The sequence below is a fragment of the Homalodisca vitripennis genome, chromosome X (assembly GCF_021130785.1).
Source record: "Homalodisca vitripennis isolate AUS2020 chromosome X, UT_GWSS_2.1, whole genome shotgun sequence".
Classification (NCBI taxonomy): Eukaryota; Metazoa; Arthropoda; class Insecta; order Hemiptera; family Cicadellidae; genus Homalodisca; species Homalodisca vitripennis.
In genome coordinates, this window is record NC_060215.1 from 50,820,953 (window position 1) to 50,845,780 (window position 24,828).

General features: G+C 34.5%; 1 protein-coding gene across 1 annotated transcript in view; it reads left to right on the plus strand.

Annotated features, from left to right (window-relative positions):
• The first annotated feature begins 1,131 nt into the window (after window positions 1-1,131).
• Window positions 1,132-24,828, plus strand: part of LOC124368988 (peroxidase-like) — a 107,399-nt gene continuing 83,702 nt past the window's right edge. Inside the window, exon 1 of the mRNA XM_046826575.1 lies at window positions 1,132-1,176. The gene's annotated coding sequence lies outside the window, so the exon portion shown is untranslated. The remainder of the gene's footprint in view (window positions 1,177-24,828) is intronic.

Sequence of the window (24,828 nt, forward strand, 5' to 3'; positions counted from 1 at the left end):
TAACTATGTCATTCTGTTTTTCGAGAAAATGTGATTTTACAAATTATAAAATTATTATTACATTTTAAACTATATTTAATTTACTCAACAACTGAAACAACATTTTAAAATATGTTAACAAATACCTAGCATATTTTGCATTTTTAAGGATATAGAAGAATACAAACTAATAAGTAAGAAAAAATAGTAAGGACACTGAATAAATGAGAAATAACTTTAAATGAAAGGGGCTAAATCCTGTATACTAACCAAAAATAATACACCTAACTACCACTCATGATGTACGATTGATGACGATCCTGTACAGCACATAAAGTCCTGATAGCAATTTCATAGAGCAATGCCGATGACTTCCCTAGTTTCATATAACACAAAATAATCAATAACTTCTCACTAACTCGCTTGACACCAGTGGGAACCGAGCCAGGAAACCATGTACGATTATCCGCGATTTTATTAGCGTCTCTGAGTGCAAATCGCACACGTTACTATTAACTTAATGAGCAATTCCTACCGTTTTCCAAACCTAGATCGTTGCTTAGAGCTGACAACCTCATTAGGAGTCGTTGAGTGCGACTAGCCTATGGAAGAAGTCAAATCAAATCAGTCTGTTATTGCAAGACCTTTTTACAACGTACGTAAAGATGTATGTAAAAAAAAGTCACGCATGAGACAAAAGATCTTCAAACACGAATCATCACTCAATCTCGCTCCATCGGTTTCCAGCCACACAAAAAACACAACGGAAGAGGAGCTTGTTGGGATAGGTTGGAAGATGTCGGAAAGGATGGAAGTTTTCAAATGTGACCCTCACATTTCAGGAACCGTAACTGCCCTAAGCAGTTAATATGGGCAAGTTGTTACGTAATCTATCAAAATGTGTGGTTTTGTAATGTCCAATGTCGTTTTATCTGTAAATCATGAGATCTGCATCATCGGCGTTCGTAACAAAGAAGTAGTCAGCGCGCTGGAGATTTAAAATATCTATGACTCCATTCCTTCCTGTGCTCCAGATATTGTACTCCCTCGCTCCTGACCTTGAGTGAATTTGCGAGTGACAAAAAGTTAGGCGTTACATTGCGTAAGGCGCGCCTCACCTTGCGCTTTCACCGCGTCTATATAAGCCAGGTCCGCAGGGGCAATGGAGTTTAGACTGTCGGCTGAAGCTGTCCAAAGGTAGGCGAGCTGTTTCTGTTCAGTGCATAGTGTCAGTGTGTCGCCTCTCATTGCTGTGTGGTTGTGGTTCATTATCACTATTATATCCTTACGAGCACCGATGACGGAAGTGACTGGATATCAACAGTGGATTATTGTGCTTCGCCTGCGGAACCCGTCATTGTATCGCTTTGCTTGTGATGTTTTGGTCTTGATAAGCGAGATTTACGATTAATCGTTTGTACAGTTCTTTGTTGAGAGCGCATGAAACTTCATTTCACACGTTACATTGTACATTGTCTCACAGCTAATGTCTCCTTTTATCTACAGTTAAATAATACACAATTTAGCAGTGAATCGTCATTGCACCATAACTATTGTGTGAGAGTATGACTGAGTCATTTTAAAGTTAAAATTGCCCCAAATTTTGCGATAGCACCCAAAATAGTCAATTTGAAATTAATTAACAAATCAGTGTATTGTAGAGTAAAAGAAATTCCATCAGTTGTACGTCTTACACGAACTGTCATACTATCGTAGTGTAAAGGCTCCCTACGAATTCCATAATACATTTCCGGTTTTACCTTCAACCTTTTATTTGTTTCTTAGAATCACTGGATCAGTCATGTGCTTTTAAATATATAAATGAAGCTACTGATAAAAACAATCAACTGGAATGTTATAAAACGTTCCGAACGGGGAATGGTTTTGTACGGTGGTATAATGGCTTTGAACAAATAACACAGATTCAACTTTAAGCAAGATTAACAAAGCTCCAAATGAAAAATCTCGTGGCTCACTGTGTATCCACGTCCAATAATCGTATAGTCTCTTTGGTGTGTACAGTGCGGAATCCACCATGGATCTCGATTGGTTTGCATTAAACACCTTACAATCCGCATTCCGTTCGTTTGTCCACGGTTTCGCTTACAAAGTTGATAAATTAAAGCTATTTATTCAAAAGCACTTACACTTTGTAAAATAACAAAATTGATTTAATGTTTCAGATAGAACCTGAAAGGAATTCATTTATGATATGTCGTTATTGGTAATTATTAACCATCGCAGTAACTTTAATTTCGCGTGTTTTTATGTATATATATTGACCTGGGGTTTACGATTTAAATTGGACATTTCTACATAGTGACAAAACAATATGGTAATGGATTCATTCTATAACGGCGTTTCGATCACTATATTATAACAGCAACTCTTGCGATACATTATACTTTCATTTTCTATACTCTAAATTTGAAGATGTAGATGAGCCCAGTTGATATCTCGGCTTTGTCATACTTTGTACAAGATAAACGCGTACAAAAGTTCAATCATAGAAAATTTCACAATCAATCAAAACCTTTCCACTGATTATGTAACGTTTTATGGATCAACAACGATTGTGTCTAATAGAATCTTTATGTGGCATGATGATTGGTGTTATCAAAGAACTTTTTTTAATCATTTATTAGCTTTCATGATGGTTTACAGGTTAATCTTTAAATTTTCATTGAAGATAAACTAAATTGTTTAGATTTCCATAATGTCTTAAGTCCATCATAAAACGGGTTCTACACAATTAAATAGAAAAGCATTCCAAAACGAAGCCACTTATTAAGATTTAACGTATGAAAATTGTGATTGCATTCTACATCAGCTGTTCAACTCGCAACTGAAACAACATCAAGGGACAGTTGGAGGAACGGCAATGTTAATAATGTAAAACGTCTTCCATTTAATTATGAAGTAAATATTGTTAATGATTCAATAGAAAATTATATTTTAATATCAGATTTCGAACATATGTTTCTATTAAATTCATTATAAACTACATAAATTACCTATCGGTTATTGTTAGACTATAGCCTACATGAATTATTCAGACTAAGAAATTTATTATACCACTAAGCATTATATATTTTTGTCTCAAAAACAACGCTTGAATGGTATTTAGGTTAAATTTGTCTAATTATAGAAGCTAAATACTTATAACAATTTATGAAATTTATTTTCCTTCACTTTCCATTACTTTCTTTCTATATTTCAATTTTTTATTTCACGTTTATCAACTTCAAAAATTCTGAATAACTGACACTATTTTTATGGATTTTTTTAATAGTTGAATGGTAAAGGATAATAGTCCACTGTTGGTATGTATAGCTTACGTTAAATTAGCCATTAAACTTTACAATTATTATTAGGTTATATTCTTGTGGTAATCTTTATACTTCTTTGACTGTGCATTGCAATCTTACAACATACATATTGCATGACAACAATTACTCGTAACATGCTAATATTTACTTAATAAGCTAAGCTGTGTATATATAACGTTGATGTTATGGGTGTTTCACATAGGTTTATTGTTCTTATTGCTCTGATTTCCAAGAAGTTTTAGTTTTAATATTTTACCTGTTACCTTTGATAATATTAAAACTTACTCTTATTCATTGAGAGTTAATACTGAAAAATCAGAAGAGAGCTTTTAGTGTTCTATAGAAAATATTTTTGTTTTATTACACTGATATAAATGTAACTGAATTGTCCAATTTGAGGAAAAATTTGTATATTTCGCGATGAGAAAACGAGCCAAGCAATATCTGAATCACGTTTATGTACATCAAAGTGCAAAAATGTACGAATAAAAAAGTTAGGTTCACTTACTAAATAACTTTAATTGAAATTTCCTTCTGCATTTTTAATTAAATATGCTTTTAATGAGATGTTTCACAACTGTTGCTTAAAATTGAAACTTGATTTCTTGAAACTTGAAGCTGATCATCTGACAAACAATTATCGTTTTGTTCATTGGCAGAATTCTCGTAATATATCTTATTGATACTTTCTCCCTAATAGAATAAATTTTGCACCAAATTAATTACTTAAATTACAGTTTTTAAAGGTCTTAACATATAATATAATAAAATGTGAGATAAATTATTCATTTTAGTTTAATGGTATGAAAATAAAATGACTGCATATGAAATATCAGGCTCCGTGCAATATCTCGAAAATCGACGTATCACATATCACTACAGGTCTCACGGCCGAGAAGCAGTGGAACCGTGCTTCCTGGGGCGGTGTAAACCAATTGCCCAAATCACTTTCAACGCCTATCAATCCATACCTTCCCGATAAATTTCCAATCTGGTGGAAACCAGTATCGATTTCCAGAATGTCTGGGACACTGCTGTCGAACTCTGCCATTTTCTGGTTGAATGAGATAAGCCGTATAATACAATATTGGCAAATATTAAAATCGCCATCCTTATATTACTACATCATAAATTGGATTTTACAATTAATTTCTGTGGAAAGCTTCTCATTTTTCTTTTAAAACTTTTAACGCAATAAAAATATATTTATCTAGTAACTTATTGTGCAATTTTATATATTTTAATATTTAATAACATTTGATGGAAAATTCAGATCCCCCCCCCCTGGTAATATTCAATGTTACTTAATCAAATCAGTTTTACATAAAAAACGTTATACCATTTATTCCACTGAAGTATTATGGATACTTTATTATTCACTTTATTACAGTATCATATATTTCTTATATCAATATTTTTTACATTGTTAATTTTCAAATAAATATTTTTGAACCGTTTGGAACAAAATATGTACGCTTTAGATTACCTATAGTTCAGTTCATTGCTATTTTGATTACTAGTTTTATTTCACTATTGAATCAATAACAGATTAAAACAAAAATTAATTTAAATATTGGGCAAGTGTTAAATGTGTTGTACTATTTTTGAGGAATCGGTGAATGTATAAAACATATTCCAAACGAAGATGATGTTCTTTATTATTATCATTTGAAATTATACAACGTTCTATGAGATTAAATAACCAAAGATAAAATTACAAATAGGGAGGTAATTTGTCTGTAAATGTACGGTTTTATTTTACACTGACAATTCAATAGGTTCAGTTTTAATTTTCTTTCCATAATACTAGGTGGAAATTACTGTGATTGTGACTGAAACCCCAATGGAACCTTGTTTAATTAAATATCTATACTGACAGAGTAACACGCGATACGCCTGTTCTGTCGTACGTTTTATTGTTTATTTAAACCACTATAAATCGTATTTAACACGTCGAATGTACCACTTTCAGTTCAACATTTCACTGTAATGTCCTACACTAAAGACCGGATAGCCATTATGTGATGGGCGGTAATGACTACTGTTCACGACATTTTAAGACCCCACACGTGACCAACAGTTAAACTATAGGTGTGGAACCGAACACTACGGATATCGACGATTATCCTAACTCCTAGTTACGCGTACAGCGGTTCCGTGCTCATGTGCGAGTTACCGTTAGTCTCGTGGCTGTCACCACTAAAGGCGATGTTTTCACTTAACGCCCTAATTTCATCACAGTAAACTTCTCACAACGCTGTTGGCAGTTTGGCACAGTTATGGCTAAAAAGTGGTACCTATAAAAGGATACAGGTTGTGTTATTACGTTGGTATGTTCCAGGCGTAATCTTACCTGGAGCTATTTCTACTGGGGATCTCCCTCCATACTTCTATAATCAGTAATTGTAATTTAATTTCAGCATTTATATGGCGTATTCATCAAGAAATACAACCTTTCCGTTTGCCTATAGCTTTTATGAATTACGAGTGTTTATTATTTCCAAATATTCAATCATATAAAGCAAAAACAATTTCTAGGAAAAGTTTAATTTAAAACGTTCAAAACCAATTTAAAATCATCATTTTTTGTTTGTTCACTTGGGATAAGCAGCCGAGACACTCGCATTGAAGTCAGTCCTAAAACTACGTATGCGCTTGCTTCCGGAGTGACAGGATATTCAGGATGGGTGCGGTTGGGAGCAGGAGCCGCCTCCTGACGAGTTATACGGGAATAGCGGGCTATATCTCAGTCATGTCACCTTAGTAAAAGCATTTCCGTTCTAGCCTTTCCAGTCAACGCGGGCAGCAAACATCACTCCTTAATGTCCGTGGTAGCAACAGCCTTTTCACTAAAGGGGCTCCCGCTCTCAAACAGTCATCCCCCACGATAGATTGACCAGACCTATCGATCCATCCTTGCACCGCAATATCTCGACATTTGCAATTAGTGATGTACCCCTCCTAAAAATCTATAGGGTTTCCCAGACGTAAGTGATACATCGGGTTTTGATGTTCCCAGTCTAGGTTCAACTGGAAGATTCAAACCAACCAGAAGTGAACCTTCCTGAAGTAAAAATCACCATCAGGAATAAGACAGTGTTACTAATAACCGGTTACAAGGAAATACGTATTCGTTAATTACAAATTGTTGTTATATTTTATGACCTCGAAGTGATTAAATTTAGAAATGGCTGGCGTAATGAAGTTGTCCTGCGGTAAAATCAGCAAGCACCATTTTGTGGATGAATGTGAAAAATCCTTTTTTCAATTGAAATATATAATGTTATGAATATGTATGAAACTTGACTACAAGTACTGAACGAAGAGCTTCGAACGAGGTTTGTATATCGACTAGTGTCGTTGAATTCCTATACGAAGGTCAACACAATATTAGCTATATCGAATCCCCACATCTGACTGTAACTCTAAACAAAGTCGCGACCACTCGCTTTTTCCTGCAAACTGACACAATGCATGTTTGATTGCGGTGCAGATAAACAGACCTCTAGGTTCGTAATGAGTGGCCACTACCAGTAGGTTAACGACGGACTAATAGGACGAACCAAACTGCTAAACTGTCGTTACCTGTCCATGTCCGTAAAGGGGAATCTTTAGTTTTTACCAATTGAAGACGTTTATTGTACCACATTCCGTCATTTGGTGACAATCGCAATACGGTCTACCACTCCTATACGAGATAAACAGCAAATCACTCTTGTACGGACTAACTGCAATTTTGTACTACACACATATCACTACGTGCCGCTATCTGCTACTTCATATTGTTGGCTTTTTCAAGTTTTTACTAAACTTGCTCTTTATTAATAACACGCGTTGAATTAGTTTCCTCTAAACTTTAATTACTCATTTAGGAGGCTTAGTTTGGGTTAAATGTGGAGTTAAACTAGGTTATTTGTATTATAGTGTAATGCTTGTCATAATTAAATCGTATGCAGAATTACAGTCAATCGATCGAACCACCTCTCTTCCTTAAAATTAGTAGGCATACAAAGTTATGAACATTAGCTAAGAAAAGTCCACACCTTTATCTCAGCTAATGAATGAGGAACTTGATTCAAACTAATATTTTTCATCATCATGGCTGGTTCTATATGTTAATCACAGGATTTTTACTTATAACCTGGCGGGAAACAGTTCTGCATGGACTCTTTATAATGCAGAAACAGCGTATACGGAACTAGTCAGCTTAGTTCAAACCGAAACAGTTAACGTTAATCTGATAATATGGGGCGTTATATTTTCACTGTAAAAAACTTTTACTATGTGTAATCTAAGTAAAATGTGATTCAACGAAATGTTATATATACTCTACTAAAAGCATTTCTCCAAGTAGACGTGAGAAATACAACGTAAAATTCTAAATAGAATCATCTGAGAAGGGGAGGACTTTGCAGAGTTTGTCGAATTATATCGATGTTACTCAATATTCCTACAAGAAGAGAAATGTACTTCTATGCCAATAAAGTCCAATTGAGACACGTATCGGGTCCGTGCGTACAGAATTCTCCCGTTACCCAAACGTGTGAGTGTCCGGTTGTCCGGTTGTCCGGGTATTTGGACGTAGTTGTCACAGCAGGACAACCAAAACTAATTCTCGACATGTGTGAAAGTGTTCCCAGGCAATCACTAACCACCGTATTAGTGAACGTAGTGTCTCCCCGGAACGACGCGTCTTGTCGATTCTGATGTGTGTTGGATTTCCTCCCGATTTTTTTCCTAAGCGTTGTTAGTAGAATGTCAGAGTGAGAGAAAGTCTTTGAGCTTTGGACTTTTCTTTTAACCATTTGTTGCAACTCGAATGCGCGTGTGGGAATTTAGGATACACGTGAAGTACACAGATTATTATTCACATTAAAGTGTTATTGATTTGCAAGATAATGGAATCTCTTTTTATACTGCTCCATTTGGAAACCCGAAAAATTAACTTATCAGTAGGTACAGTGAGGTATAGGTCAAATGTTCATGGCAGCACATAATGAGCTGGTTATAACGTCCTGTTATCATACTGAACTCCATCCCAATAAATAGATTGGGTAAAACCTATTTACACTTTATAAAAATGTTTAACTTTACCTAGTATTTCATGAAATCGACCGATAAATTTCCTTCCGACCGTAAACCACGCTAACTTCTTTTATAGCAGTCTAAATGAAAATGTAGCGAAGGATTTTGAAAATAAATAATAAAAATCATATTTTGACACACTTCAAATAAACTTTCAGACACGTAAATTAGTGCGGTCATTGTCATCCGATGGACGAATAGACTGAATGACTTTTGGTGACTATTAGTCTCCTGACTTTTAGTGATTCAAGCGAAAATATCATCTTCGAAAAGATTTTTCATTTGGTATTTTTAACAGTTTCACTATCCTCCCACTTTGATCATTACCATTATTAGTAAGGCTGAAAATCAATCCATTTCATGGAAATTCCAATATCGATGTCGCGAAAATTATGCAATGTTCTTATGAAGTGCAATTTGGTTCCCGGATAAAAGAAGCTAATTTTCTATGGAATTCAGCTTCTACTTCAAAAACACCCGTGATATACCCTTGTTATTTAAATCTGATTTCAAGAAACCCTTCTTGAAACAAAAAACTATTGTGTGGTTAAAAGTTACTTCCGTTACTTTTAACGCAATATACTACAGGCATTATCAAGAACCCAGTCGAAAAAAATTTCAAATAAATGTGTACACTTTCATTACTTCTGTACTTAAAAGTATATCTCCACTTTTATTGGTCTATTAACGTATGTGATACACTTGTGTTAAATGGTGTGTTCTTATTTAATAAGAAACATCGGGGAAGAAAATATTTGAGGAAGGAAACATTCTTAGGTAGCATGTTCTTATTAAATTGCAGGGAAATATTTCCTCATCCCCCTCCAACTGTCAGGCTTATTGGTTATTAACTAAGGCCGCAAGACGACGGAGAGCCTTTCGCCAACCTCGCTTGTTATGGCGAGAAAGTAGATTGTTCGCTTCAGAGAAAATCTCTTAAAACTAAATTAAATGTCACGTAAATTTTCTTCACACTCTAGCGAGTTTAGTCAAACATTCTCCCTTACACGGAGGTGTTTACACATTTTACAACCGAAAACAAATAATGAGAGCTTTCGTATATGGTAATACTTGACTGGAACATTGCAACTCTAAATATGGCAGCACTTGTGAAAAGTTATTGTGTTGAAATCGTGAGGATAAAAACATTTCTTAATAATCACTTTTTGGTGTTATAGTAAAAAATTATTAAGTTTTATTTAAATTGTTTAAACAAAAACCATAACGAATCTTCGTTATATCCCATCTGTATTGCAGGAAACATAGGGACAGCCATTAAACCATTATAAGTAGTTCTTATTGAAATTCTTAGTAAGTATGAACCCTGCTTCTTGGAAGTATCCTGTTAGATTTTAGATATGAGAAACTTACTTGATAATCAATGTCAGATTTACAGACTGGTCGGTATATAATTTCAGCTTTGTTATAATGTTTTTATTAATCCTTCCTTTAGAGCTTTCAACAATTAACTTTTTTATTTTTATAATCACGTTTACCTTCTTGTTAGGCTAAATTACGAGTTAAACTTAATATATACAACTATAATATCCAAATTATAGTCCGTATTAGAATAAGAATATATTAGAAATACGTTAAATGACTGAAATTGAATGAATTAATTTAATTTAAGTTATGAATATTAGAAAAAATGTGTGTGTTTGCTTCCTGTTTTGTTCTGTAACTAAGTTTTGCAATGATCGTAGCCTACGTTGAATCTTAAGTTTAAAATGTGTTTAGGGTGGTATTATTCTTTCTTTCTGTTAGCTTTCATTCATTTAGAAATCTGTCAAATGCAAACAAAAATTGAATCACGCGTAATAATACCATACACATTGCACAAACATAACTTCACACTAAACTCACAATCTTATGAAGCAAAACTGAAATTTTCGTGGTTCAGGTTAAACTGACTCAATGTTGGATCATGCGAAGTATCCAGCTGCGTAAATAGTTCTAACGATACACTTCTTTTTATTTTACGCATGATTTATTCTAGTAACTTTCATATCTTGTTTTATTATTAGATTCTTTGGCAACTAATCAATATAACAAATCTGAACGTCGTATTCATACCATCTCTGCTGCATCAAGAAGTAGAATGTCAGTATGATATAGTCAATAATTACGACAAATTAGCTTTTCTTATGTGCCTCACAATTTAAAATGTCTCTAGTTGAAAAGTGTAGTAGATTAAGTAAGATAACAGTTGTTCGCACATGTTCAATCGTTATATGTTACAAACGTCGGGCACTAGAATTGTTTGTGTAGACTTAACTTTATACTTTTAGGTTGTTAGAAACCAGAGAACATGATATATTCTAATCTAAACATGATGGTGTTCTATGTTTTTAACATTAAATGATGAAAAATGACCTAAAGCCTGTTATCCTTTCAAATCGTCCATCGTCAATATTAAACTTTTAAAATTATATATTTATTTCATCGAAAACCTTCGCTACAACCAGCACTGACCACATTTTTAACATTTGAAAAAGGACCATACACATTCTAATTGTAAGAAAAGCGGAATTCCTAGATACACTCAAACTTTTTTAATAAGCATCTGCATATTTTACGCCAATTTATGCTTTTCGGGTGCATTATTTGTGGTATAAAGGTTATAAATAAGACCATTTCACGAATCGTGGCTGTTACGTGGACGAAGAAGTAGTTGGGAGAGAAATTCAGATAACTGACCGCAAGCCAGGCACACAACTTCCTACAAGCTGTGGACTCTGACCGCACGCCCCGAATGCCGAAATGAACTATTCTGACTTACAACGGTCCTCGTTGAATATAAACATGAGATATGTTGCATTTCAACTTTACTACATTGATATATTTCTTTTCAAATGTTTGTTATGAAAAATGTGAACTTTAGACATGAAATGGACTGTAATAATAGTAAAGAATTCCAAAAGATTTCGAATAATCTTTACGAATTTTTCTTATCTTCAAGATAGGTAATGCCAGGAAGCCCCTTATTACCCACTCAACCCTTATACACAATCAACCCAAGGGTTCTTCTCCATGACATTACAAGAAAACTGAAATTATAACCAATTTAGTTAATCACTCAAGTAAAATTTTTATCTTTGTAGTTACCGTTTTCTATTTACATTTAATTTCATTTTTTATTATGTTTCACACTTTATGATTAAAAACTTTCAACGAGGTATGGTATTTACTATCATTAAACAAGTGCCGCTTACATTATTTATTTAAATCCAACATCGTATTCTCGAAACAATTCTTTTAGATGTTTCGAGGTTCTTCGCTCTCCAGGTTCTTTTAGATTTTAGATTTTATATATGAAGTTCCTATTTATATTCATCAGATTGTTATTAGTTTAAATTCGATAAGGTAGCCGTTTGCAACACTTTCCTTAAACGAGATTTCCTCCCATAATAAAGTGAAGCAGAGAGGAGAGAAACAATGAGATATGCTGATCTCGGCTGAGGCATGTAAACACGGTTCAAAGGCGATACTACAAGACCAGTATGTACCTCATCAATAAACATAAGTCAGTGTATGTAGGGAGCTGTGTCAACACGGACGTAATGTACATACTCACATTGCTGCACCCGCCACACCGCATAGCCGTACGCTTCTGGCGGAGTCAGGAATACGAGAGCGAGGTCTGACCGGTTCATCACTTAATAACTAAATACAAACTAAACAATGCTACAAAAATCAAAATTATGATCTTATCGTGAATAATTTACTACAATTGGTATTGAATAAATTTACGAAATGTAAATATAGCTCTTGACTTTTCTCCTCTAGACGAAGTAAAACGGCTCCAGTAAAAATGAAGGGATTCAGATTTGATTCTATTTACAAACTAGTTATAATTGCTGTACGTTAATTTTAAATATCAAACAATATTATTCGTTATTTTTATTTCAAATTAACTTATTCTTTATCCCTTAGTTCTTTTACAGAATATTATAATAATATTTTATCTAATTTGAAGTAAACTAATGACACCGAATCATCATAATACTCGTATATTGAAGTATAATGTGTAATGCACTTGAATATCAATTAAAACGTAGTCTGTTTTACATCATTTAGCAAAGGTGGCACTTGTTTTATGTTAAATATCGGGCAAACATAATAATGACCAGCAACATGTATAATAAACATAATTTTTGTTTATACTTATCTGTTTTATTTCCGTTACGACTGCAACTAAAAATTCGTTTTAAATAGTATTATATTATTCTAAAATTTAATAAATTGTAAGGTAAATTTAGTACCTATCAATAAAATGAATTTATAGGCACGATCAAGAAATCTATTTAGGTTTTTATGAATTTTATTAAATAAATTTTTTTAATGAGGCGGAAAAAAGTTCGTATTCAATGCAACCCCTTTGAAGTTTACCGCTTACTCTATAAAGGATCGATTGGTTCGGATATGGGGTCACTTTATTGTCCATGAATAAAACTGCTGATACAGCAATGGTAAGCTGTCCAATCGTTTTATACGGTCTATATAATGACTATATTATATTGAAAGGGTAAAATTATCATACAATGAGTTTCCACTTTAAGCCTTCGTGTCTTTATTCCGTGTGACACGGTGAGGCGCGGCAGGCGAGAGGCGACGGGCTTTCCGACTTACCGTTAACGAGCAAGTTGAAAGCGCACTCTGTCAATATTCTGAAAGGCCTGCAATTCCATTGTTCAAAATCTTTAGCCCACATTGCTAAATAAAGGTTAACATGAGCTACACACCACTTAAGTCGACAACACATGATGTTATAAAATGGATATTATCCAATCGGTTTTTAGTTAGTTAACAAATTAACTAAACGCATTAGATTTAAATTACAAATTTGTTTTTTTTTCTCCTAGCCACAATACTTGTAAAAGTGGCCAGGAAATTTCCAGATGATTTATGTATGTATATAACTATGTAAAAATAATTGGAAATAAATCATTATTTCATTAATATAAACATAAAGTTAATATGCAGTTGTTTCATAAATTTTTAAAATCTGAGTCTAAAGCTGTAATGGGCCCTTCGGAGTTTTAAAAATATTTCCTAGTGACAGGAAAATTGTGACCAATGCAAATTCTGCAATGGTAAATCACAAAACAAATACCGAAAGATTGGATACAACTCCGTTGCAATTACGTGCTGCAATGTTATACTCTCCTCATTCCAAACAACGGTCAGTAAAAACTTTGAAATATTGTTTGTTATTGTTACTATATAAACTGGCTTATTCCTATTAATGTAGCAACACTGAATCAAAATAAAAGCAAGATTTACTAAGCAGCTTGAAGTTCACGTTTTACCAGACGATAGGTTTTTGAATGTAATCCGTGATATATAGAAAAATATATGTATTTATCATCTTTTTAATTTTATTTTTCACATTCTCAAAAATTAGACATTTATATCTGTCAGCATAGCCGTTAAAGTGACTTATCTAATAAATAATACAAATACTGTATGGAACGTATAGCTCCTGAAAGTCTGGTTCAAATTTGTTTTCGATGCTTTTTATGAATAGATTAATAGCACCAGAGCTAAAATAAACAAGCTTTAGATAATATCATATTAATCTAAAAGTTCAAAGTTATTAAAATGTCCCACCTTCATGAGGAGAATCGCCCAGGGACGACCAGTTGCCACGGACTAGTTCAAGGCCTTGTAAGGACACTATTACAATATAAGTGATGGGTACCAAGCCTTGCGATGTACCCGGGTACAGTATTCCCCACATGGTCGCTCTTAATGAGAACATGTAGTTTAAATTGACTGCCTTTACCCTACATAGGGACTATTAATCGTAGTCCTAACTGGACGTGAAGGTTGGTGTGTGTCAGGTGTATGTACACCGGCCAACACACGTCTGCACCTGCACCTGTTTATTGGAAAATAAGAGGTACAGATTTCCCCAACATAGCCCTTGTTGTGTATATGCTCATCAAAACATGTCCTTAGTGAAGATTAAAATTTCAAAAATACGTCTAGTGGTTGGCAATATATTTATTTTGATTAACATTCATTCTCTACAAAACATAAACTTTAAAGATATGTTTCTATCACATACAACAACTATGGGAAATCGCATCTTAATATTGTTATTACTTTTATTTTTCAATGTGTACGTGTTATTTGGAAAGTACATTCAGTGGTTGGAATAATATTAATGTTTTATCATTTATTACATTGGTGTTGAAATTCAAACATCTTGCCATCATTCACTAAAAACATGAACCATCATATTTTACAGCAGGTTGGAGTTACTTAATTTTTTCTACCTCAATACTGTATAAAAACTGGGGAAAGGTTTGTACGCTGTTAATTTAGAAATACATTAACTAGCACTACTAAATCTTCTAGCTATGAAGACACAACTAAATTAAATTCAGTTTACACATGCACTCTTACTCTATCAGTGTGAGTCTGTTCATTTTTGCTTCAGGTTACATAACGTAACACTACTACATTCTGTCGGATAGCCCATAACACAGTAAAACCCATTGTTTGTGTTGGAAATCGCCATTCTTCAGAGCAGTAGCTCGTGCCTGCACCATTATACAATTCTAGCCTCGGCTGGAAAGACAGACACATCAGCTGTCTAATTGGTGTGTGCGGTACAATGTCCTTTAATAAATAAACAGTAAACTGATAAGTTTTCAGTAGTATTTTTGCCCCGTTGTAGTACAATAATAGTTTATAGACTCCTTTTCAGATTCCACTCAACCTACTCCATACTTAGGAGATATTAGAGCTCGCTAACAAGGACGTAAACATCTCGCTAAGTGTCAGTTTATGCATGAACTACTAAGGAAGCTCCATTATTTTACGCTGTGAAAACCCTAGAGAAAGGTCAACCCCTTAACTCAAGGCGACTCCAAGGCTACATCAGAATTATTTTTAGAAATTATCTCATTACATACAAGGAACTACGATAAAAGTATTTTTATTTTATTGAGCGTAACTAACTGAGATCATTATTCCTTTCGAAATACTATAAAAATACTTGTACTTGCTGAACGGAACATAAATAAACGAATACATTTTGAATACGTTGAGATAACATAGTAAGACTTGTAGCCATTTTTCTTCGTTGTTTTTAACACGTTCATGCAGTCAATACATTTACTGCTGCTCTATAGTGACTGATGTTCTGTAGTTTCAGCATTGAACAAGCCCTAAGGCGTCTGCCGCAGTTAATGTTTTAAGGAATAGATGAGTCTATTCTTAGTAATATTATGCACTCGACGGCACCGAAGGAGCTAATAAAAATGTTGAATTGGAAGAAATGTATTTTCATCTATTATGATCCATCTATCGTCCAATAGTAGGATAAATGGTTTTACCAAATGGGACATTTCTACATAAGTACTTCTCTTTAAACTATTGTCCATAATTTCAACAAAACAAGTTTTCTGTTCATATATCGTCTGAATATTAGGTAGAAATGGGAATGGGAAAACGCAAAGGTGGATACACCATGCACAACGTCATGTTACATTTTACTAGTTAAACTTTTAATTCAGACAATGGGTTTCATATACGAGTAACATCCTTTTATTGTTGTCATATGCTAAAATTCGGTCCACCGCTTGTTTTTAAAATTACTTTGGAATTTTTGTTGTTTAACCAAAAAGTAAAGTTGTAAAGTGTAAAAGGATAACTGCATATATGTTAACAAACTTGAATAAAAGGTATCAGAAATCGTCTTTTATTGAAAGTAATTGCTTTTGTAGTCTAGGAGCCAAGAACCAATTTGCATTATAAGACAGCACACAATTTTATGTTTCTTTAAATCGATAAATGAATTTCACCTAAGAAAGAATTATGTTATCAGTCGTGCAAATTTTTTTAAGGTCTAAATGGGGAGGTATCGGAAGGGGTAAAATTATCAAACGATAATTTATCCTCGAATCGTATATTTCTTGGCTTAAACACTTACACCACACATGTAAGTAAAAGTTATATCACCGCCAGACAGTTAAATAAATAGGCTAAAAACCCGCTATTGCCAACCAAATAGTCGGTTTGTAATAGTTTAGCCAACGCTTGCAGTTATAACAGTTGTTTTAAGTGTGTAAAACTATAAAAAAATATGATCTCAGAAAATTGTCGTTTTTTATTCTTAAACCTTTCGATACCACCCCAGTTCAAAACTAGTGAGGCTGGAAATCGATTTCTTAATTAAGGTCATGTACTTATTATCCAAAGAGGCCAAGTTGTTTAAAAACTTATTTAAAATGATAAGACAAGCACTAGTACCATATCTACTTACACATAGGAAGTAGGGAGTACGACTTGACAGAGTGGCCGCAATTTTGTAATTTTGTCGCGGGTAGGAAGATAGGAGAGGGAGAGAGAGCTGCTGGGACCCACCACGTGACGCCCGGAGCACCGCGTCGCGCCGGGCCGCCCCGCCGCTGTATCCCGCTTGCTGTAAATCGCCTCAGGCTCAGCTTTTAGAGAGACATGCAACTCCTATCTATAAGACTGACGGGTCGCATATACAAAACTGTCCTCGTTCGTAGTCGATCTTTTTACTAAAATGAGTTTTGTACTGTAAAATTTCAGCATTTAAATTGTAAATGGATTTGATAGTTGGATTTTTTCAAATTCACTTTCCAACTTTTATTCTCAATGATAAAATTATCTAATAGTCAGTTCAACTACTTTCATTAAATACCCTTCGCAGTTTCTAATAAGAAATCCATAAGTGTGATAATTTTCCAAGCTAGTAGAACGTTTAGTCTTCTGTAACTTCAATTATGTGTTAAAATATTACGTAAAATAAATTTAAAACATGAACATGTTTGTTGAGCAAAATCACGAGGGTCATACAACGTAATCGGACGTATGCGTTAAATCCATATTAAATATGTACAGTTTCAAATTATTTTATGTTAAATATGTACAATTTCACGTTATTTTATTACAATTCTTTGAATACTATTTATTGGCTGGAATGACATCTCTAGTTTGGTGAACTAAAATTACATCATTCCACACAAAAATAAAACAAAGATTATGGAGAATCCTGTAGGTTTCCCCTTCACGCCATCAATAAGACATTGGTTATACTCGGACTGTTTATTTAAAGCCTCCTAATTGAACAAAGAAGCAGTGCCCGTACTTCTCAAGTGCTGAAAGCGCATTAGATGGAAACTTTATTGGAAGGGCGCAGGCGTGAGGCGGTCTCGACTCTGCTAAAATCGCGCCCACTCCACCATTCTTCGCCTTTCGCCGTCTCGTAACCGACTAATTCATTATCGTGTTGGTTGTAGCTGTGGGATGTCCGTGCCGTGATTAAATAATCACCGGTTCTGTCTCCAGTGGTAGTTCGAATCGTTCTGTAAATAACGTTCTATGTGTGTTCTGAAATGAAAATTAATTTAGTGATTTCCTTGAAATTCTAATCAATATCCAAATCTAAATCTTATTGTGATGCTGCTATTAAATCCCCTCTCTTGTGTGGAATTCAACCCATTTCTGTGTTTCGCGCCTGTTTGTATCGGATTCATGGTTTGTGAACATAGCTCTTTCAAAAGTAAATTTATTTGCAGCAAGCTTTTAGGATATACTTCACACTGTGATCAATGTAAGAGTTGGGCATCTGCTATATAGTTATACTTGATTTTTGTTATTACCTTTGATTTAACTTCAACTTAAACACTTTGTCAAAATCCAAGTTGAAGAACCTTGTACAAGATGTGTCTAAAAGTGCATATGAAATGTATACTCTTGTTGTTAGTAAGGTTACTGATATTTAGATAAGGACGTTGTTTTGTATCCACAAACTTTTGACCGATACCCTCTGAAGAATGGGCACCCACCCTATCACTAAATGGTGTAATGGAAACCACTTCTCTGTATGGCATACGGTATCTTTTAAGTTTTTAATGAAAAATTAATGTCAAACCTTAAATTTTATACATTTAATCATTTCTCCCATTTAAACATTACGAATAAAAGATAAGGCATCATAGATGAAACTATTTAGCATTCCGAACAATATTGAAATAAAAGCTCAAGAAAAACATGAATTAGCTTTTAATGATAATATAAGTTATTTATTGAAATACAAATTTCAAACCTCAAAACCTCTCATGCACTTATTCCAAAAAGAACCTTTGCACGCCTTCCGTAGTGATAGGATACTCAGAATAAGCAAGATTGTAAAAAGGGACTACTTATTATAGTGATCCCAAATTACATACGCTATAAGGAAGTTAAAGCTGGCACTATACTGGGTATATCAGTCATATGGTCTTGGAAGAAAGTTTTACCCTCTTACAGTTCTAACGGTCAGTGGACATTATTTCCCCACGTTTAGGCTTACAACATTTAGTACTAACAGTCATCCTTTCCAGTAAACTAGACCATTCGACCAACCCTGTTATCTCAATAGTTCAACATTTGCTGTTAGTAATGTGACACTCCAGTGATGTGACATCAATAGTGTTGCCCATGTGTTTCTTGGACCCAACGGGGTTTCCTGTACCCAGTGTAAACTCAAGTGGAAGTATTATTAACCAACCATAAGTAAACTCTTCTGGCAAACTTAGATTAGGTATATTATGAATATCACAAAGGAATTATTACCATTTAAAAATAAGAATGATAGGCGCTTCCCTCTTTTGAAGCATCCCTTTAAAAGAAATCACATAACAAAAACATTCGTCAATCTAGAAATTTCTTCAAAGATTTTATTTCTACTTGGAAATTTTAGTAAATTAGCAGTGATCGATCTATGTATAAAGGTAGTAACAACCTCAATCCACGCTTCAAACGTTTTTAGAGTGGTACGGCGCTGTCTAACAAGACTGCCTCATTATATTTAAAATCTCCTTAGCATATTTTCATAGTCTACATTTTCACTGATTCCACAAACTCAAATCTTTAATTTACTTAAAAGTATTGGAAAAAACAATAACCGCCAGAACACTAGTAAAAACTAGAGTGTACTTTCACATGGTTCATGTATATCTCTAGATACCCACAATTATTAGCCTTCACCGAAAAGACCAGTTAGTGTTATATAATTCGATTTTAAACTTATGTGACTTGTGGAACTACATTTTTAATCATTTACCCGCAACAACCACGTTAAATTGGAATTTCTAACTAATCCTGTTCGCGGTTGTCTCTCAATCCATTAAGACTCAAATTAAAATTTGCTGTTACTTTAGGATGTTTCTCCTTGTTATTTCTTAATTTAATTGCAAGGAATAATTCATCATTGTCAACGGTAATTGACACTCGATAAGTAGTGGTAGATAAAACAATAAAATCTTCTAATTTTTTATTCATGTTGTACTTTTATTGATTATTATGGAGAACTAGCATTACGGACAATTTAGTTTAATGTTCTGCAAAGGTGAGAGACCATTTGCATTTTACAAAAACACAATCGAGTTTTTCATGAAATCGATACCGGGTTTCCTCCTAAGCTTCACATAGTTATTTTGGGATTCGTAATTTAAAGGTTCCAAAACTGTTACAAATATCAAGTTAACATTTTTGTCAAAGATACCTACATTACCTTACCTTAGCACATTTAAAAACCAACCATTACATACAGTAAATAGTAGTTAGCCACCTAGATAAGGGCCTTAAAGTCTCCATTTACTCAAAATTGATCAACCCGTCTTCGTATGTAACTGGATTCTACGCGGTATAGTATAAAATGTCCATGTAATGAAAATGGGATTATTTTGATATCAAATTTTAAATTATTGATTTTAAATTAAATTCAAATAAAAAATGTTGGCTTTTTTATTTACTGTCTCAGTTTTGGATTTCCTTGGATAGGAAGTAATTGTATTAATTTGTTTAACTATAGCAGTTTGAATAGTACGGGAAAATTGTGAAACACAGTGTGGGGTCATGGGGACATTAAAATAATATTTTGTCATGTTTTTATTAATCTAATCACATTTTGAAATACGAAACTGATGGGCTCTTCCAAGACACAGAGTTATAATTAATGCTGAAGGCTACTAATATAAAATGAAGATTGAAAACCAAATAGACGCGCGCGCACTCAAATGACATTTCCACATTTCACATTTGAATTCCAATGAAGTTTCGTTGATATAAACACGATTTTCTTTTACGTTAATATCAGATATTTAAAATTACAATCAACAAAACTGATAAGACGTAAATAATTATGATGTGATATAAAATAATGTGTTGATACGTAACAAACTGTACTTGGTATAAAGTTTTTGAGGTATTTCAGAGATTTCTCTACCATAATAAATCCTAAAATTAACAACGTCCATCTTGTCTTGCATGGGTTACACAAGGATGGCTCGTTGGAATCTGCGTTTTTGCATGGCAGAATTCTCAGCTTAAATCTTACGTCCCACCTCCCTCACCCGATGCTGTTAAAACTCCCACTGGATATTGAATGTTAGACAATGCGGCATTGTTAACTAGCGTTGCTCAGGACGTGAAATAGCAAGGCCGCAACAGCGACCACTAGGATATCGCCGCCGCCGTCACACGCCCGCGCCCGCGCCCTTCCATCGTCATGTCGGCACGTTTCTGTTTCCTATCGCTACGGTTACAGCTCGGGTAATTAACCAGTCCAACGCAAAACAAACTGAGATAAAATCAGTTCTGAAGGGACACTAGTGGTATAAAATAAACATAAATAATATGGGGTTCTGCTTGTCATTAACTCGATGACCGATTGCTATCCAACACTACGTATGAGGAAGAAAATAAAGTAAAAGTAAAAGAGAAAAGAATTTGCTGAAAGTAACCGACACCAGGAAACCGGAACTATATATATACATAACCACAACTTTGGGATGTAACAGTAATTAACATTGCTTTAAGGAACTGTAAATCAGAAGAACGAGTTGAAAACATTTGGTACCTAGGTATTTACTTTAATAAAATATGTCCTATAAACAGCACCATTTGAAAATTTAAATCGGAAGAAATATCAGAACATTTTATTTTTAAGAAAGTTTTTACACAAAAATGTGTTTAAGATATTAAGTTTTGTACTTATTCCCTCTAGACTAACATTTGGACTGAGACTTCGCGTAATGTGGGCAATTCTGTGATCCAGATCATAGGCGTCTTACGAAACCATTACATTCGAACAACAGTATTCAAACAAAAAGGAAAAACGGCGCCTGCCATTTGAAATGGGTTACAGGCGATTACAAATTTTGTCGGTGCGCTGCGTATTTGCTTTTAGTGTATTAAACGAAATTCAAAAGTTTCGTGTGGTTTATAAAAAAGTTCTTGTTTATTATTTATAATATAAAATACTATTTAATATTTTGAGTTCGATTTGAAAATAGTTTTATGTTAATATAGGTCATAGTAGTCACTACAAAAATATCTGTTTCAATGTATAAACGTTTTAATTTTATGGGTTCTTCAGTATAGGTAGATTTTTGTATTTATTTCTTGTTCTAGAAAAGGTTTATCCATTTGTTCCAATTTATTTTATTTAAGATTTAGCAAAATTTACCCATCGAGTAGAAACTGCAAACTTAAATTAGTTTTTCTTTACTTTTACATGTAAATAATGTGTTGATTTAACGCCACATATAAGTAAGGATGGCTAGAATATTCCATAATAAAATTGTACATTTTATAAAGTTTTTGGAATAAAGTATACTCTTTATGTGTTATTCTTTACCGGTGACAACTGCTGGATTGTTTCATTACTTAACACTTCATATTTTCCTTTTCTAAGCTATCGATATTCCTAAGTGTTCACTTGTATCCAAATTGATACTTTACTTTACACATGCCATTTCTAGCCTAAACTAGACAAAGGAGACACGCTACTTTTGCATATCAGACCTGCATTAGTGACTAACTGGGCCTCTCTTCCTGAGTCTTCTAAAAAGTGTCACACTCGAAGCCGGGTTACATAACGCAGTGAGAGACGGTGTGGCGCGGCGGTCCGGTCCGGACAGAGAGCCTGCGGCCACAGGCTACGAGCGTGTGCGACCCTGTCTGCGAGCCGTGCTAATGCGGTCGCTCACCGGTCAGACAACGCGGTTTCATTCAATTTAATGGTATCACGGTTATCTCGTGTCGACTGTACCTGTACTTAAAACCCCACAGTCGGAGAAAGTAAAGTAATGTAGGTTATTAAACAGCCCGCTTTTGCTTATCGAGAATGAGCCACTTGGCTTGTATTGTTGGCCTCTCTGTCAAACAAGAGACCGACCTATCTGTACCAGTTCAAACCTGTTATTGATTTCTTTTTTCCTTAAAGTTCTCTTTGGCGTTTTTTAATCGGCCAAGGGTTTCTGAAAAGATCCAGTAATAACTTTTGTTGTAGCTACGTAGATGCTGAAACTTTGGGGCCTGTAATCTGCAGTCGTTCTTTATTATCAATTTTTCTCTTTGACCTTCATTTATTTGTATTTTACCTAATGTTTTGGAATTTGGAAAGTGTACTATTCCAACGAACATTGCATTAAACCTTACTCAACGCAACGTAGTTTATGACGACAGATTTACAGTTTATCCAAAGACTGTTGACCGTAAATATCGTGTAGAGTCATTCATTCCCTCTAATCTGAAAATATCGACAGTCGATGTGATCAATGGATCGATTTGTCGTCCTTATCGTGATGACCGCGCCATTAAACTCGGAATGAACAACGCCGCGCCGCGCCGCGCCGCTGTGTTCGCAGAGCTAGGGAACGGAACCCGGTAACGAAATGTAGGCCAGAAGGTCGCGTTTTGTTTCTACACAGCCTTGGGTTTTATGGTTGAGAAGTGGACTAACAAATCGCTATTGTTCTCAAAGAAATACTTGTCTCCACCCTTCAGGAAAAAGAGGAACTCGCTGAAGGTTGGAATAATTTTATTCTACTATCCGTCAAAGTTGAAGGGATTGCTGGAATTTGTCGTTCTTCAGGCCTGCAATAACTGATACCCGACGTTTCGTGGACTAGTATAACCATGCAAAAAAGTAAAGCATTAACACACACAGTGATGAACACATCAAGTTTAATATTGAAAACGAGAAAAGCTGTACATAACTTAAACATACCATGAACCCAGCCCTGCATATTGAGAAACACAAACGAAAAATGACAGAACACTTAAAACATATACCATTAAAGCACATAATGCACGCTCACAATATAACAAACGAGATGCGTATCCTGACGTATTGATGGGTTCATGGTGCGATTTTGTGTATGTTATGTTTTAACTTTAGTGTTTGACAATGTGTTTTAATCGTTTCCTTTCTTGTATGCTTAACTCTACGTTTTAAGATTTTACTCCAGAAGAAGTGGGCAGATGTTAGTCCTCGAAATGTTTTCGAGGAGTACTTAACAATGAGAAATATTGGAATAATGTTGGTATCACTTTCAGTTATTCATCATCTATAATTAACGATTAAAACTAGTCCAATATATTTTTGACCAATTGGTTCGTAGAAAGAATTCGAGTGGGTTTTAATTTTTAATACAATACCTTAATAGAGAATATTATACAATATTTAAAAAAATAATTTTAGATGGATTTACCATAAATAACACTTAATGAATAATATCCTTTCCATTAAGTTTCTTGCACACGCTGATTAAAAAAAAAAAAACAATTATTTTGTTAGCTTCTCTCACGTTCGGACACACACACACACACACACACACACACACACACACGCGCGCGCGCATATTTCACGTCTAGATATAATTCGGAATTCATTTTGAAATTTTAACAGTTCCCCAAACACAAATTATGCGATATTTTCAACAATAAGGAACGGGTTATGTCCATACGTTATTTTAACAGTGATCGATCCAGTATCGACCGGCTGGCCATGGAGCCCAGCTGCTTGTCGATCGTGATAGCTCGCTATCAATGTCCGCAGTCCGTAAAGAACAGCTGGTCACACGCCTTATACAACAGCCAGTCGCTACTCCGCTCGCCTCTCGCTCGTGAACTCGGGCTCTCGCCTCTCGTTAGTCCTGCTGTACACCCGGCAGCATAGTGTCACCTACACCTGACCCGCTTGGCAGGTGGTTATGTCTTGTCATCAGATCTACCTTTGTAGCAAGCATGGAAAAGTTCGAATATCTATCTATATCTCTATGTCTGGCTTCCTTGTTAGTGCTAGATTGTTAATTTGACACACTGTGAGCAGTTGCTAGGGTGCTAGAAGGTCATGGACGTAAAGCATGACCACTATACACGTCCAATGAGAAATGTTGCACTCTATTGAACTGTGATTTTCCCCGACGTCTTTAATCTCTATATACGGCCCTGGGTACAAAAAATTCAAAATTTACAAGAAAATACACGATCTGAAACTATATGCAGTAATGAAAATTAACCCCTTGTCCGAAATCTACTAGAGTATCTCACCAATCGTGTTGGACACACCACACACTAAGAATTATATATAACTTCTGAAAGATGAACAGAAAAAACCCTT